The sequence below is a fragment of the Vigna unguiculata genome, chromosome 6 (genome assembly GCF_004118075.2).
Source record: "Vigna unguiculata cultivar IT97K-499-35 chromosome 6, ASM411807v1, whole genome shotgun sequence".
Taxonomy (NCBI): domain Eukaryota; kingdom Viridiplantae; phylum Streptophyta; class Magnoliopsida; order Fabales; family Fabaceae; genus Vigna; species Vigna unguiculata.
In genome coordinates this window covers 5,993,013-6,007,153 of record NC_040284.1, presented here as the reverse complement: position 1 = coordinate 6,007,153, position 14,141 = coordinate 5,993,013, and the positions used below count along the sequence as shown (strand labels likewise).

The following is a 14,141-nucleotide window of genomic DNA, read 5'->3' as shown; positions in this document are numbered from 1 at the left end:
AAAAAAACCCGTGCGTTGCACGGGTAAAAAGAAAAGAAAAGAGATGTGATGCAAACCTCATTCTACAAACCAATTTTGTGAGGTTGAATTATATATATATATATATATATATATATATATATATATATATATATATATATATATATATATATAAAAGCTTTTTTGTTGGCGAAACATATTAAAATGTATTGACAATACAAAAATTGAAGAAAATAAAAACCCACTCCAACCAAAGTCAGCTACTCCCGTATAAACAAATATTTACCGTCACCTTATTAAAAGTATTTATTCTTTTTTTAGAATTGAAATTATGAGAATGAGACTTCATTAAAAATCATGTCACTTTTTTTCTTCTTCCGGTTGGATTCAAATCATTATACCAACCACATAACCACAATTACGGAAATATAAAAAATAACAATCTTTCTAACTTTAACTACTTAAAACATCGATGCATAAAAATAATCTCTAAATGTCCAAAACTAATTTCAACTTTATCCAATTAAAATATCAATACATAAAAGAAACAAACCTACAAAACCATATTAATCATATTCAATAAAACATTCTAATGATAAAACCACACACCCAAAATTACACACGTTATTTTATCTTTGTCCCAATTAAAATACCAATGCCTAATAATAAAAATAAACCGAAAGTCATGCACAATTATATATAATATAATTATTACAGGGACAAAAATATTTTCTATTCAAGGCAGTCCCGTGTTGTTCAGCAAATTTTAAGAACTCTTCAACGCCATTCTCATAGACATCACTGATTCGAATTGCATTCATCCAACTTCGATCCATTACTACACAACATGAGAAATTGGTTTAAATAAATATTATTGATGTGATAAAGACTTAACTGCTTCTGCAAACATGTGCTCTCATTAGTGACTCTAATTACGATATACTTTTATTATAATTAGTGACTCAACTGGTACTCTTAACTGCTTCTGCAAATAGATAAATGAATGAACTTGATAAAAGATTAAGTTCATAAAACCAACCACAAGCAAAAAATTCATTCTTAAGCTTTGAATTTCAAAGTAAATTGTTTTGAGGAACTGACCAATTTTATGTGCACTAAAATTCCAAGAACCAATTTAACGCAGTCACCAAGATTGGAATCCCAAAAAGGCAGCCAACAATTTCAATGTAATGAATGAAGTTTGGAGGAATTGATCTTTATCAATGCAAGTGATGGTAATCCTCCAATGGAGGTAAGAGTGGCGGCAAAATATGGAAAAAACAAAGCAGCGGCGCTAATAGCTCAAGCAACTTCAAAATGGAGGTAGGACGTCAAGCAGCGCTGACAGAAGTTCAAGCAGCTTCAACGGAGGTGCGACGGCGGCGACGACATCAAGGTGCGACAACTTCCATGCGAGACAAGGATTTCCGTCGAGGTCCTTTGTGGTATTTCAGAATGTCGTCGAGCTGGTTCGTGGTGCGACAACAACGGAGGCTCGTGGTTCAACAATAGTGGCAGTTCGTGGCATGGAGGTGGTGGTTAGTGGTGCAGAGGTTGTGGTTGGTGGCGTTGAGGCTAGTAGAGCAAAACGGAGAGGGTTTCGTGGTGCGGCGATAGTGGCGGTTCGTGGTGCGGCGACAACAGAGGCTTGTGGTGCGGTGACAACAGTAGTTCGTGGCGTGGAGGGTTGGTTAGTGGCGCGGAGGTGGTGGTTCGTGGCGTGGAGGCTAGTAGAGTAAAAGAGAGAGGGTTTCGTGGTGCGACAAACGAAGAAGAAAGCAAATGTGCGTGAGGCGCGATGATGCACAATGGAGAAAAACGGAGAAGATGAACAGTGGAAGCGCATGCATAGTGAAGCGCGAGAGAGAGGAAAGGGTTTCGCGGGTTTGTGCAGAAAACATTACATCGGTTATAATTCTAACTGATCTAATATTTAAAAGTGTCACCTTTTTTTAATTTAAAAAAAAAAGAACGTTAGATCGGTTCTCCCCTAAACCGATCTAATGTATACATGTTAGATCGGTTCCCCACACAACCGATCTAATGTAAATGAAGTTATTTTCAAAATTGACACCGCGTTAATTGTTAGATCGATTCCTGTACAACCAATCTAATATGCCTGATCTAATATTCCATTTTTGCACTAGTGATAATACCAAATCCATAATTAAGATTATTATCAATATAATGAAAATCGTAAAATATCCAAATCTATATACAACTTATATATAAATATTTTATATCTATAACATTGTCCCAATAAAACACCCACATAAATAAAAACACCATCCAACAAATGCTAAAACCTGTTTAAATTTATCCAAATAAAACACAACCTCATAATAATCCAAATAAAAAATATTAGGCAATGTGAGACTTAGACTCATACTTGGATTCTTAACAAACTCCTCCTTAAGGGTGAGTTCCTCTCCCGCATAAGCTTTCGAGTATCCTTCTTGTACCGTCGTTGGCTCTATCACTTGTTTACAGTGAGGGTTTTATTGAGGAGACACAACACCAATGAGACCTGAGTCTAGCTATATAAGACATTGACACCACTCTCAATCCAAAACCTTAAGACAATGAGTTCATGGGTCTTGATTCTTAAATAGTGCTCTACTTTATCATTTCTAACCAATATATGACTTAGACTCATACTTGAATTCTTAACAACCCCTTTTAAATTTATCCAAATAAAACACAACTGCATAATGTAATCCAAATAAAAACTATTAAAAAAATTTGTTATAAAAAAAATTTAATTAACTCCCCTTGTCTAGATTTTCTAATATTCAGATATTCTTTTAAATCGTTCTTCCTCTATCTCAATTCAGCTTATATGCTCCTGTATTCGGTGTATCCTAAAAGTATTGTAAATAACTTTCTGCCCAACACTATTACTCCTTTTAAATTCCTCTTCTCATTATTCATCTACCTACACACTACAAAAAAAAAAATTTAGTAGGGGTTATATTTGACATTTCCGGAGGTTTTAACCCCCACTAATGGGTTTACCAGGGGTTTGCAATTTTCCTGGAAGAACCAGCGTCGCTATTAGATTACGGGGGTTTTTAGCAACCCCTGGAAAAACACAACTTGCTTAGGGTTTTCGAAACCCCTACTACTGCTTGGGGTTTCCGAAACCCCTGCTACTGCCAAGGGTTTACAAAACCTTCGCTACTGCTAGAGGTTATCAAAACCCCCGCTACTGCCAGGGGTTTCTAAAACCCCCACTACTGCCAGGGGTTTCTAAAATCCCTGCTACTGCCAGGGGTTTTCAAAACATCCGCTAATGCCTACAATTTAAAAACTCCAATATTGTCTGTTTGTTTGTTTTATATTTTTTAATAATACATAAATCTTGAAATAAAAAAAATTATAAAAGGAAAAGATTTTAATTTTTGGTAATTATAATTTATGCATATAACATTTATAAAAGGGACAATGAACAAAGTTTACAATATGACAAAGTGTAAAAGTTAAAATTAACAAGTCATTACAATGTTATTTGTTTTAAATAAGAAAAATAAACATAATGAAAAATTAAATAACATCCTTCTAATGCGGTACTTGATATTACAAACATTTCCTTGACCAGATACCTTGTGGCTCAACAAAGTTCATAACTTTTTCTGCAAACATATGTAAAGATAGATTGTTTAAGAACAATTCTTTATAACACTTACTTCAACGAAGAATAATCACGAGTTGCTTTCAACAAACACACCTTTCTTTTTTTACTCTTGACCTCTTTGCCAAGAAGCAATCGAGCAAAAAATAGAACATATTTGTGCACTCCTAAGGTCATGCATGATATGTTGGGTTCGCGAGGCTCCTAAAGCACGACAATATCACAAGCTCAGACACAAACTACTATATATATAGATACATAGATGTATATATACTAATATTAATATATATATATATATATATATATATATATATATATATATATATATATATATATATATATATACTAATAAAATGCAATGTAGTCATCACTCTCCGTGAGTGCAAAACAATCCCACTGTTTCTTTTTTTAGCTCATTTTTATACTGCTTCATGAATGCTACCAAACATTACCTTTTTCTATGCCCTCTCACAATTGTTTTTATGTCAAAACCTGTTATATTTTATATAGTTTTTAATTTCTTTTCCAGATTCTTTCTCTCTCTCTCTTCCTAAGGTTTTGCTGGTGCAATTATGTTTCCTACTCTTCTTATTTACCTCACACTCCCTAGGACCCTAGTTGATAGCCTCGTCTAGCTTCCTTCAATTTCCAACAGTGTATCAGTTTATTTTTTCATCTCTCTCTGTCTTTAAGAAATTTCTTTTTCACAAAAATTGCACTTTTACTACTTTGTTTACACTTTCCCCGTGCTGGTGCTGCTACTCTATGATCATTTGAAGAGCTTAGATTAGATTAAATTATTTAAATAAGAAAAAAAAATAGAGGGGAATGAGATTAAGTTTAGATCTTGGCCTTCTTTAATGGACATGAGAGAGCAAGATAAGGTAATAGAGATGCCTAGCACTTTGGGTTATAACCTCCCCAATAGAAATTCATCTTCCTCCAAGTTATCATCACCAATACGGGAAAGAAGTGACCAACCTCCTCAATCTCACACAAAGAAATGATGAAGACTTTTGTCCTTTGGAGAAATATTTCATTGATATGATGATTTGCATAAATAGTTTTGTTCATAATGTTTGGAGAAAAGCATTGGATTATGACAAATGGCATAAGAGAAGCATCATTTGAAAGAAGTTATTCCAAGGTAAAATAAAGAAGATAAATAACCTTGATTCTTGTAGGCCTAAAGGGGAGAATGATTATCGTAAAACACAATGCTCTTTTCCTTATAAAAGTTTAACTAATTGATTCTGAATGGCCCAAAATAAAAAAGATAGTGATGTTGATGCATGATATTGCATCATTATAACACGATAATAAAAAAGTTGATAATGTTAATAAATTAAAGGAATAAAACAGTGTGTTGGAAGCCATTTAAGATTTTCTCTCCCATTACTGGCTAAAGATGATAATTGTCCTAGTTTGCAAACTCCAATTATTTTCTTGGTTTGAAACTTTTGGTACATTTATTATTATTTTGGCACATTACACAATCTCTCCGATATATGGGTGATTAGGGTAAAGCTCGATTACCCTTGGGTGATTAGTTTGCAAACTCCATTGATTTTGCCACCATAATTCTTGTAATGCCAACAACAGTAGTCCCACTGGATCCTGAAGTTTCATATTCTGCACTTTCAGAGGCTGTAGTCGGAAGAGGAAGAAAAATCATAAGTAGTATCATTGCCATTAAGCTAGTACATATAAAATTCTAGGAATATGCAGAGTTGATTACATGTAAACTCTGAAAAGGTTGATAAATAGCAGGCATTTTTTTTACAAGGGATGCAAGATTAAGAGAAGAATGTGTCAATAAAAATAAGGGGTATAGTACTAACATTCCCCCATTACTAAGAATATGTGTTATGTGAATTGTTTGAAAGGTATGTGTTGTATGAATACAAAAATTTAACCGTACCATCTTGAGTTGAAAACGCCATAGAATTTTTTGTTGGCAATTTAGGTTTCTCTCCTTCCATCTTCTTAAAGAATTTAACATATATGCAGATTACTAATAATAGAAGACTGCATATTCCTGCTATGGATATTCCAGCAACATCACCCTTAGCTAGACCTGCTTATATACAAAAGCGAATTTAAGTTTTGAGACACTGACTTTTTCTTTGTGTTCTCTATTTATGTGAACATTAAGCTGAAAATAATCTTCTTATAACCAACTCCCCATAAAGTTTGAGAGCCAAACCTGTGTTTCTGCAAGATGGAAAAGAAAATTAAAGTTAAAAAGATAGAATCAAACATGCAGCAATATTCAACTGTATGTGCATAATTCAGCATGAAAGGTGAGACAACCTAAGTTACCCACCTAGGGTGCAAGGGAACATACTCTCCAAATTGATCTGGCAAGTTTAAACAAAATTAAAACGTCAAGCAAATGCATAAAAGGTTATCCAAAATGCTTTGAACAAGAACAAAGTGATTATTTTTACCCCCAACATGCTGATAATACCAAAAGAAAGATAATTTGATCAGAGTTGTTGAATTTTTGTCTTGTAATTTACATCAGAAGGTTAACAATAAAAGTTTACCAAAATAAAACTCCAAAACATTGGAAAACATCAGTATAAGTATACAATTGTATCTAAATGTTTTCAATGTCAAAATACATTACTAACATGATGTAAGAGAAGAGCATACCTCTTCTTGGAATGAAAACAATTCCACTCTCTTTGCTGAAATTGACTCCAGGATTATAATTCTGCAGCAATTATGCATCAAGATGAGCCTCGTTAATGTAGCATGATGAACCTTGCACAAAACTTTTATCTCTGGCATAAATTCTTTAGTTTTTGTAGCTGTAATTCTTTTAATAGCAACTTCCTAGAAGATTTAAAATACAGGCCAAACTTATATTTCAGCACTTACAGGGCTACTAGATTGATATCACTGTCAATCTAGCTTCAACAATGCTATATTTTGAAAACTATAGCAAAAAGTTTTAAGTATAAAAATAAACAAAAACAGAATATTATCAAAATATTAAAGTATGAAATACTGATGTTGAGTCTTCTATGTAAAAAGGTCCACTCATTAGCAAACATGTTTTATATCTCAACAGCTTGTATGATTGTGTAATGAGCTAGGCATCATTAAGTTAACTTATTTAGGTTGCAGATTTACTATTCGTTCATTTGACATAAACCAAGAATAAAAAAAATTTAGAAAACATGGAATAAGGAACATACATATAAGGTGTATCCCCACCAAACTTCTTTTGATTAACAAATCCATAGAGAAACTTGATGTACCCTCCACCACACTCAATCTCCTTTTCAAATTTTACAGAATGTTGGAGGACCACTGTTTTGTTCTTGTTGGTGAATTCAGGTATTTTAGCAGAGATGGCAAAGTGTTTGCATCACTGGATGTTTGAATACCTACAATATTCCAGAAAATGGCAACAAGTTACAAGGCAAACCAAATTCTTGTTACTATACACATTAAGAAAGAAAACAATAGAAGTTCCTCAGAATGTAAAGTGTCTCAACTAATTGAAATTTTGTGGTAGTAAATTACTCTCCCTTGACTTGTACTCTACATTTTCTACCCAAAGCAAGTAGGCTTACCTCAAGAATATGCTAAAAAAATAACCGAAATTGTGACTACTATGTAGTGCATATTTTTCTCTTCTCACATTTTCCCCTTCACACTCACACATGCATCTTCATTGTTTTATTTTATATATTAAAACTGTAAGGAAATTTCTTAATTATAGTATATTTACATGTATATAACAATTTAACCATGTTCACTGCAAGAGATGTAAGATTTAGAAAACGTTTATAGATAAACTTACAAATCATTGAATAACAATCTATTTTCATTGACAACAAGATTTGAATCGGTATATACAAGGTTAACTAAAGTAGATTATGAGTTATGCAGTGAGTAATTTATGATTGATTCATACAATCAATCATAATTCATACAAGGTTGATAGCTGAAGAAGCTGGAGTTAAAGCTTTTCGTATCACTACGAACTTACAAATCAGCAAAACCAGTGAAGCACTCGCTCCCGTGAAGCACCAGCCCTCCTCGCCTGTGGTCACACCTTCCTTGCTCAGACGAAGTCGTCGCCGGCAACACCGGCCACTATGGGAAGCCCTTCCGACTCAGACGAAGTCGCCACACCCTCTACTCTCCTCTTCGATTTTCTTCCTCTGTGCGAAATCCAAGGATGGCTCTCTAGAAACATAAACTCTCAAATGTGAAAAATATAAAAGATGGGAGGTTAAAAGACCAAAAATGAGGGATGATGCAAAGAAGAAGAGAAGAAAATGCACTCTCTTAGGTCACGCAAACACGAGAACAGAATGTACTGAACTTCTGAAAAGTACGAGAAAAGAGGAATTATGAAAAGTTATAAAGAAATGAAATTTCCGGGGATTCATTTAAAAAACTTCTGACACTTAGAAGGGGTTTAAAAAACCTCTACTATGCATATAAATTGCTTGGGGTTATACTAACCTCTCCTAAAAAATCAAATTCAAAATTTTTGTAGTGACAGTGTTTATTCCTCTCAGTAAAATAATTCGGACACTAGAAAATAAAATCATTTTAATTTCAATAACTAACCTAATAAACTTTCATAAATCTCGTTATAAGTAACTTTAACTTACTTGAGAACATATTCAGATTCAATGCTACATTCGTTACGCACCTTTTAGTTTATCTTGCTAAATGCACCTTTCAAACTGTACCTACACCTTTCCTATTCTACTGTACATGGACATTGAACCCACACTCCACACTTCAAGACCAACAACCATACCAAATGAATTACCAAATTATATCCTATTTCTACATTATATGCATGATAATATCTACCACACAATTAAAATATCAAAAAACGTAACAAATGCCCAAGGTGGGATGATAACATCTACTTTTCTATGTTTTTCTTTTCTAAAAATATCATTTTAGTTTAAAAATACGTGTTTGTCTTTAATTAACTAATTTTTGTTTAGAAAAATAGAGTTTTCATAAAAATGTGATAAAAAAAGGTTCTTTTAGTAAACTTTTGTTGAAGTTAGTTTTATTCTTTTTAAAATTTTATAATAAATCAGTTTGCCAGTAAGCTCTTCCTTTTAGTTGAATTGCGTTTTTTGGCTATTGACTCCAATTATTTTTTATTACAGATGAGTCCTTGGTTGGTCAATGGAAAGCTTTGACACCATTTTCCCCAATGCATGTTTCATTAAAAGAAGGTTGATCCATTTTTATGCGGACCACAGGAATCATGAACGAGGAGTGCTCCATCTCGAAGGGAAGCCTGATGTGCGAGATTCTTATCCGAGGGAGACTGATATTGATTCGTGATGGATAGAGAAGATCTGAAGATCGAGATGACGAGATTGAGACGTGGCATGATGGACGAATGAAGGAGAGGATCAAACCAAATCAAGGGCGCAACAAATGGGGTTACATGTTTGCGATTCTAGATTTAGGAAGAGAAGGAAAATGTTAGGTCATTTTTGCATTTCTGAGTTTTTCTTTAGCGTTTTTTAAGGGTGAGAGTTAGTTTTTTTAAAGGGGATTCAAGGATTCAAGTGATGTTTTGAGAGATAGGGAGAGAGAGAGAGTCATTTTATAAGGAGGTTTTTCACATTCCGACAAGCACAAAGCAACCGACAGGATTGAGTCTCCTCTAGTATGTTAAGTAGCTTCACTTGATTCAACAACGAGAACAAAGTGGTCGGGGCTATGTTGAGTGAGATTCTTTACATGGTTTTAATTTGTAGAACTCTCTTGGTCTCGTGAATTTTTTTTTTTTGATTTTGAGTGAAATACAATGATTAAGTTCCAAATCCATTTGTAAGTTTATGAATTTTTCTTGTTTAAGTTTTGATTGCATTTTATGTTTCAAGCCTTTACGTACTTTAAAGTCCATTTATTGTTTCCTAATTTCTAATTTAGTTATATTTTCGTAATGTTGTTTTTGATGTTTGTGGTCTACTAGTGTGTCTTGTGATCATGTTTTAAGCATGACTCATATTTTGCACACAATTTTTTTCCTTTTGGAACCCATTTAACCCCAAAGTGGGAACAACTTCACTAGATGTCTTCTCTATTGACAAAAAGAGGAAAATGAACATCTTGCTTCAATAAGGAATTTTGATAATGATGATGATGATGATGACTTATGAAGAAGTATGGAAGACTTAATGATGATGCATAGAAAAATGTTGAAGACTCAAAGAATGTTTGGATTCAATAGATACATTGAAGACTTAAGAGTTTAGTTGTTAAAGTATTGTAGGTCAGGAGTCAAAAGGCATAACCCAAGCAGCAAAATATTGAGAGAGTTTCAATTTTTGCAAAACTCACTGGAATAAATGATTATCTTTGAAGATAATCGATTATCTCAGTCGATATGATTTTTTAAAATGTTATTTTCCCCAAAAATAATAAGACAAAAATACTAAAAAGAAACAAAAATATTTTTTTAATTTTTTGGGCCCGACAAGGATTGACCTTGGTCCTACGTATTCTCGTTAAAAATGCGAAATTAGGGTTACGTAGTTCTTTAGGAGAAACGATTTGGAAAACAATTGAGAAAATGATTTGATTTTTTGGAGGTGAACCTGACAAGGACTGGCCTTGCTCCTACGTATCTCACAGGGGAGAATCAAGGATCACGTAGTTCTTAAAAAGATACTTGTTGGAAAATGTTGATATTTTGTATTTTTGAGATTTTTGTATTTTTTTGTGTTTTTTAGATTATTTGAAAATGTGTGTCACACGACGCGAACGATTAGACAAACACTAGAAGAGAAAGAAAATTATTTTTAATATTTTTGAAACATGAGTGTCACGCGGTGCGAGCAACCGGACAGACACAACAAAGTGAAAGAGAATACTTTTCATTTTTTAGATTTTTTCTATTTTTTTTTTGTAATTTTTAATAATTTTCAAATATTTGGTTTCCTAGGAATAAAAATAAAAATAAAAATAAAAAAACGAAAACAAATAAATAATAATAAAAAAAAAAAACAATTTAATTAAGAAGGATGAAAGTGGAAAACAAAAATGAGGTACATGAGTGATTATTGGGGTGCACAAAGTAAATACGACAAGAAGCCCAAAAACAATAGACAAAGATATGGGGTGCATGAATATCACATGTGGAAGGTGTATTAAGTAACAGGTAGGGTGCGTGCAGTAAATAAAGGGGTGTGCAGGGATTAAAAATGGGGTGTACACGAAGAAAAGAAAGAAGGAGCATATGGGGGGTGGATGAGGTAAAAAAAGGGGTACGTGTGGTAACGGAGGGTTCAAGGCCTGCAGCCCCTTTTTTTTTTCAGAAAACCCTAACAAAGCTAAGGCTTCTTCCCTCACATGGCAGCCTCTTCTTCTCAACACCACCACAACTGCAACCCCTGTCACCATTCGCCTCTGTCTCTGCTTCACCACACCACCACGACACCGGGCCGCTAGCTCGCCGACGACACCCATCGACGCCAGAGACGTCAACACCCTCCTCGGCCGCTCGACGACTTCATTCTCGCGGCTCTGACGACCAACCAACGTTGCTGCCACCACCTCCGTTCCACACCGGAGCCGTCGCCGTTCATCTCCGGACGACCGGTGTTGTCGCAAATGCAACGCTCGTGATCGAGACCTTCTCTCTCGTCACTGTTGCACGAAAACCATTGGAACCTGTGGCCAAGATACCTTTTCTTCCTCCCGCGTGAAAGGTGCGAATGTTTGGTGTGCTGTGAAAACGTTGGAGTAGTGGCTAACAATGGAGGATGGTGTAGGTAGAAGGGTGGATTGAAGGTGATACTTGTTGGTGACCGTGTAAGATTGGTTGGTTCGTGGTAGGTGGGGTGGAGAAAACCGAGAACGAAAATGGTAGTTACGTGTGGGCAGTTATGGTGGAGAGGAGGATCAAGCCCAGAGTGGTGGCCCATCAAGATGCAGAGGTGGTCCAATTGTTTGGGGGGCAAATGGAATATGATGAAATAATGTTGATTTTGAGGAACAAAATTTGGTATGTGTTTTTGCTTGCGTATGTGAGTATTGTATGATGATCATGGAAACTGGTTTGGTGTTATTGTCAATGAAGATTGTTTTGTAAAATATAACTGTTCGTGAAGTGTGTTTGGGTTCTGGTTTGACAATTTCTTGCAGATGGAAGGTGATGAGGGAAAGAACGAAGACTACCAAAATAAGAACGTGTGATACATTTCAAATACATTTTGAATCACGGTCCGACCGACAAAAATGCAGCAAACACAAACTCATTTTTGTTCATGGCATTCAGGGATTAGAACGAAACATATCTACCCTAGCACACCTACATCATGCTCACTCAAGTATTGAAGGCTCAATGCTTACCTCTCAGAAGCTCTTTTGATGGGTGATCTTGGGTTTGCTCGTTCCAGTCTGTTGTCCCCTTGCCCGAGTTGTTTCCACCTTTTTTTCTCTTCACCTTCGCGAGTTCGCTGCTTTTGCCAACTCTCTTATGTTATCTCCTTATGCTCTCCCCCTCTTTTTTTCCCCTCGTTATGGTGTGTTATCAGCTGCATTTTTGAAACGGTGAAATCCTCTCGTGCCAGTAAGTTGCGTCTCCTCTTCAACGGCTCTCTGCCCCCTATTGTCATGCTAGTTTCCCTTTTATGCCCCTTCTGTTTGAATTTTTTTCTTGATGATGGAAAGGTACGACGCAAGTTATCTTCTAGCCACCCTACCACTGTTGCTAAGGTCTGCAGCTACGACTGTCACGACTGCAGCAGTGATACAGCCACCCCAACATTTCCTCCTTTTTTCCAAGACCCTCAAAATAGAGAGAAACAACGAACAAGGAAAGAACCACCGGCCAAATCAATTGGCTCTCATTTCATTTTTTTTTTAATTTTCTTATATACATTTTTATATGTTTTTCTTTTTTTAAGAGAAAAAATAAGATGACACAATTAAAAAAAATGAAAATAATAATAATAAAAAAAAAGATAAAATACAAAAGGATAAGATAAAATAAAGTAAAAATAAAATAAAAATAAAACAAGATAAATAAATAAATAAAAATAAAATAAAATAAAGCAAGAAAATATTAAAGAAAAAAAGATAAAAAGTAAAAAAGAAATATATGTTTATACTCACTTAAATATTCACTTTTTTTTTTCTATTTTTCTCTTCTCTTAATTATTATGAAAGTCAAAAAAATATTTCTTACCCGGACGAAATTGGGTGTTGACATGAAGCCATCCATATTTTCCATGATTCAAAGGAGGTGTTCATTCCTTGTGGATTTCAAGGAAGGTGTTTCTTCATCTCTTTTGTGATTCAAGAGAGTCTTCATCCTTTGTGGGACTCAAAGAAGGTGTTCATCCCTTGTGGATTTCAAAAGAGGTGTTGTGGCTTCAAGAGATGTGTTTTCTATCTTAAAATATTCTTATTCATATTTGTAATATGTTTATTTTTAGTGGTTGAGTTAATCCCTCTTTTGAGAGATTAACAATTGCACGTAGGTTCTTTTTATCTAAACCAGTATAAAATACCTTATGTAATTTTCTCTTCCATACTCTATTTTATTGTGATTATTAAAATACAAGAAATAATTTTAATTGAACTTTGATATTAGAAAGGAAAAGATTTAAAAGTACAATTTTTATTATGAGCCCAATTCACCCTCCCTCTTAGTTTTTGTCCACTTGCTAATCATTTCGCTGCGCGGTTCTAACAATTGGTATTAGAGCTTGCTTTGATAGTAATACAATTTTTTTGAAAATGGTTGGACAAAACTAAACTTTTGTTGGGGGTGCTTCCGTCAACAGACATCCACTTTTTTCTAGTGAAAACTATCTCTTTTGAAAAATAAGAATGCAAATTATTCTAGAATCTGTTGATCATGGTATTTGGGATGGTGTTTTAAATGGTCCTTTTATTCATACGATAACTATTAATGATGTTTAGGAAAATAAACCCTTTGCTTAGTGGACTACATATGAAAGCAAAAGAGCCTAATATGATGTGAAGGAAAGAAACATAATTTCATATACTTTAACCTTTGATGAGTTTTATAGGATATTTGTCTGCACCAGTGCGCGTGAAATGTGGGAGATTATACAAGTAACTCTGATAAACCTATAGTTGTGTAAAGATTTAGTCAAACTTGATTTCCTCACTAACTAATGTAGTGTAGTGATTAACCGAGGATCAATCCTAGGATAGGCAATTGAACTTTAAATGATTCTTGAACAAGCTTTATGAATTGGAGGAAATCTACTAAAATATACTAAAACAAATGCTAAAACTAACTGAAATTGGTATAAGAGTGAATGTATTCAAGGTGTTTGGTGAAATGACTAAGGAAACTAACATGCATGTAAGGTGTTTGTCAAAATGCCAAGATGAACTAGGCATGTGAACTATACAATGTGAATATCCTACACACAATCCAAACATGTGACATGATCCTAATGCGTGGATTAAATTGAATGAAGCTACTGAAACTAAGATTAAAGAATGATATGCATGAATTTAGAACCTAAATGAAGGAGTATGA

The 14,141-nt window shown here is 34.3% G+C and overlaps 1 long non-coding RNA gene across 6 annotated transcripts; it reads right to left on the bottom strand.

Annotated features, from left to right (window-relative positions):
* Positions 1-585: 585 nt before the first annotated feature.
* Positions 586-12,378, bottom strand: LOC114186736. 6 transcript variants are annotated; one of them, XR_003605136.1, is made up of 9 exons: positions 7,617-8,031; positions 6,817-7,008; positions 6,269-6,329; positions 5,937-5,970; positions 5,817-5,824; positions 5,532-5,687; positions 5,147-5,257; positions 3,707-3,814; positions 3,436-3,611 (listed from the first exon to the last, which is right to left on the bottom strand). It is a non-coding gene; the product is annotated as an uncharacterized LOC114186736 (long non-coding RNA). The 6 variants fall into 6 exon arrangements; XR_003605137.1 differs by lacking the exons at positions 3,436-3,611; positions 3,707-3,814 and adding an exon at positions 586-817 and having other exon boundaries at positions 7,617-8,028; XR_003605138.1 differs by lacking the exon at positions 3,707-3,814 and having other exon boundaries at positions 3,439-3,611; positions 7,617-8,028.
* Between the last annotated feature and the right edge of the window lie 1,763 nt (positions 12,379-14,141).